Raw genomic sequence first — 3,660 nt, 5'->3', positions numbered from 1 at the left:
CTACTATTATTAGTTAGTTAGTAGTAAGTAAGTTAATTAAATTTAATTTATTTATTTATTAGTAGTAGTAGTAGTAGTAGGTAGTTGTTATTATATATATATATATATATATATATATATATATATATATACTTTGATCAAAAAGTTCCCGGAATTCAGAAAATTCAAAATACAAGTTTTATTCATCAAAAGTGATATTGTCCCCTTCAAAGTACTCCCCATCGACTGCAACGCACTTATGCCAGCGCTTGATCCAGCTCTCGAAACATTTCTGGAATTCTATTGTCGATATAGCCATCAGAGCCATCTTCGATTTTTCCATTACCTCCTTTCGGCTATTAAAACGTGTTCCCCGTAATGATTTTTTCATGCCACTCATAAACGGCTGTTTTCTTTAGAGTATCACTGCCGAAACAGTTTCGCAACATTTCCAAGGTTTTCACACCATTGAATCCATTTTTAACGCAAAATTTAATATAAACTCGTTGTTGCAAATTCAACTCCATTTTTAAAACTGTAAAAAATCGAAAATACGTGCAGAGGTAGATGTACTCAAGACGGCATAACTTTTATAAATGTCAAGCTATGGTGATAAAATTTGATGGGAATGTCAATGATAGATGTGGAAACCAAAAAAACAGAACTCAAATCATCTGACTCAGAGCATCACCTGGTGGTAATTCCGGGAACTTTTTGATCAAAGTAGTACTCAGTGTCTCAAGGGTAGACAGTGTCACCTGTCTACCCTTTTTATCTCCGTAGGATAAGATCCAATCAAAAATACGTTCAGATCAAAGTTGTAGGATTTAAAAAGATCTATCTACTGATCATATCAATTTGACCTTGGGTGACTGTGGCCAAGGTCAGATCAAGGTCACATCGATTTTTTAAAATGAAACATCCTACTTTTTATTCTAAAATCTAATAGCCAATATCAAAAGCTTTCCAAAACCCTTTAATAAAGTATCTTTTGATTAAGTAAATCTCGAGTTATGAAGATTAAAAGTTACAGTACTGCTGGTGTTAACATTATCCAAGGTGTATAACATGAAGGTTGCCTCGGATTTATACCTTTTGTGTGTGTGCGAACGCGCATCTACGCGTGTATTTGCATATGTTAGTGTTTCTAGTGAATAAATAAATGTTTACTTGTTTATGAAAGATGTTCAAAATACGAAACTGGAGTTAGGAGCCAGACTTAGTAGCCAGACTTAGCAGCCAGGGGCGAATAGGATGCTGGGGATTAAAAAGTAATAAAATGCATTAAAAATGCATTGAAAGCAAGTCTTACACTTAAGATGATACAAAATAAGTTGAGATATAAAAACATTATTATTAGGTGTACAACTTTGCTTCCGCCGTTTTCCTACAGATGGCTTTAGCGGTAAGTGGTAGTCGAAATAAATAGATCATAGACGTCATACAATAAACTTGGGTATCTGTCAACATAACCCCATAGAAACATTAGTCGATTTGTGTCTGCATCATAAATTATTCTCGATTGAAAATGTCAGTTTACGAGACAAATTCTCGTCATTTGCGGGAGGTTTTAATTTTTTGCTTCAATATGAAGAAATCTGCGGCTGAGGCTCCTCGAATGCTCTCAAATACTTACGGTGAGGCCGCTATTAGTGAAAGAACGTGTCGTGAGTGGTTTCAATGCTTCAAGAAGTGATTTTGATGTCGAAGACCGGCATAGCGGTGGAAGAGAGAAGGTTTTCGAAGATGCAGAATTGGAGGCATTACTTGAGCAAGACTCGTATCAAAATCAAGAAGAATTGGCACTATCATTGGGAGTGACTCAACGAACCATTTCAAAACGCCTCAAAGCCATGGGAATGATTCAGAAGCAAGGAAATTGGGTGCCATACGAACTGAAGCCGAGAGATGTTGAACGGCGTTTGTTTGCTTGTGAATAGCTGCTTGAAAGACGGAAGGGATTTCTGCATCGCATTGTGACTGGGGATGAAAAATGGGTTCATTCCCAAGCGCAGAAAATCATGGGGAGTTCCCGGCCATGCTTCCACGTCGACGGCCAAACCGAATATTCATGGCTCCAAGGTCATGCTCTGTATTTGGTGGGACCAGCTCGACGTAGTGTATTATGAACTGTTAAAACCGACTGAAACAATCACAGGCGATCGGTATCGAACGCAATTGATGCGTTCGAGTCGAGCATTGAAAGACAAATGGCCGCAATACAACGAGAGACACGATAAAGTGATTTTGCAGCATGACAATGCTCGACCCCATGTTGCGAAAGTGGTCAAGACATACTGGAAACGTTGAAATGGGAAGTCCAACCTCACCCGTCGTATTCTCCAGACGTTGCTCCCTCTGACTATCACTTGTTTCGATCAATGGCACACGGCCTGGCTGACCAGCACTTCCGGTCTTATGAAGAAGTAAAAAATTGGATCGATTCGTAGATAGCCTCAAAAGATGACCAGTTTTTTCGACGCGGGATTCGTACGCTACCCGAAAGATGGGAGAAAGTAGTGGCCAGCGATGGACTTTGAATCATAAATGTATAACCAGTTTTTTACAATAAAGCCTCGAATTTCGGAAAAAACGGCGGAAGCAAAGTTGTACACCTAATAGCCATGAAATTAAATTAAACAAAAAATGTATTAAACCTTTATAAACTATTTAGCAGCCAGACCGCATATTCGTAGAGATTTGACAAAAATCACACGTACTCTCCAAGACGAGTACGAAACGATGAGACAATGATTTGCTTGGGGACGGTACTAATTGTTAATATAAAAATTAAATAACATTTGTCCTCAGGTATATCGACACATCACAGTTTTATATTCAATTTGGAGAGTATCTGTGATTTTTCAAATCTTTATGCGTATGCATGTTGGTCTGGTTGCTGAAGTTCACAAATGTTATTTAATTTTAGTACCGTCCCCGGGCAAATCGTCGTCTCATCGTTTCGTATTTTGGAGAGTATGTATGATTTTTGTCTCTACGTGTACGGCCTGGCTGCTAAATAGTTTATAAAGATTTAGTACACTTTTTGTTTAATTTTATGGTTATTATAATAATAATTTTTTTCAACTTATTTTGTATTATCTTAAGTGTAGGATTTGTTTTCAATGCATTTTTAATGCATTTTATTACTTTTTAATTCCGAGGACCCCAGCATCCTTCGTCCCTGGCTGCTGCAGTCTGGCTGCTAGCTTCAACTTCGTATTCAAAATGACCATCGTTTTCTTACTAAAGCTGACCGCGCGACAACTTTGTTGCTGTTTCGCACCTTTAATAAGCACCCGACTCATTCGCACGCAACGGCTCTCCTCGCGCAACTCGTTGGGACCGAGCTCAAATGTCCGGACTCTAGTAATAAATATTCAATCTTAGTAGAGACTTTCCTATGTTGCTATAAAAATGAATCAGAGATAAATAAATATTCACTATTTTGTTTTACTTCTCAGAGTTTTCATAGATTTATCCAGCCATATCTTATTCAAATGAAGAAACATACGATATGTTATTAATTTTGGGTGAGTGTTGAGGTTTCATTTGCTGGTGCTGAAAGATTGTTGCGACAGCGTTTTCCTAATCCTCACTTGCAGAAAGTCTTTTCACACACACACACACACACACACACACACACACACACACACACACACACACACACACACACACACA

The 3,660-nt window shown here is 38.0% G+C and overlaps 1 protein-coding gene across 1 annotated transcript in view; it reads left to right on the top strand.

Moving 5' to 3' along the window:
• LOC105621430 (fumarate hydratase, mitochondrial-like) overlaps positions 1-3,660 on the top strand; it is a 12,538-nt gene that overhangs the window by 6,953 nt on the left and 1,925 nt on the right. The window lies entirely within an intron of this gene.

The sequence above is a fragment of the Atta cephalotes genome, assembly GCF_000143395.1.
Source record: "Atta cephalotes unplaced genomic scaffold scaffold00033, whole genome shotgun sequence".
Lineage (NCBI taxonomy): Eukaryota > Metazoa > Arthropoda > Insecta > Hymenoptera > Formicidae > Atta > Atta cephalotes.
The sequence above is the reverse complement of the archived record's forward strand: the minus strand, read 5'-3'. Positions and strand labels throughout refer to the sequence as shown.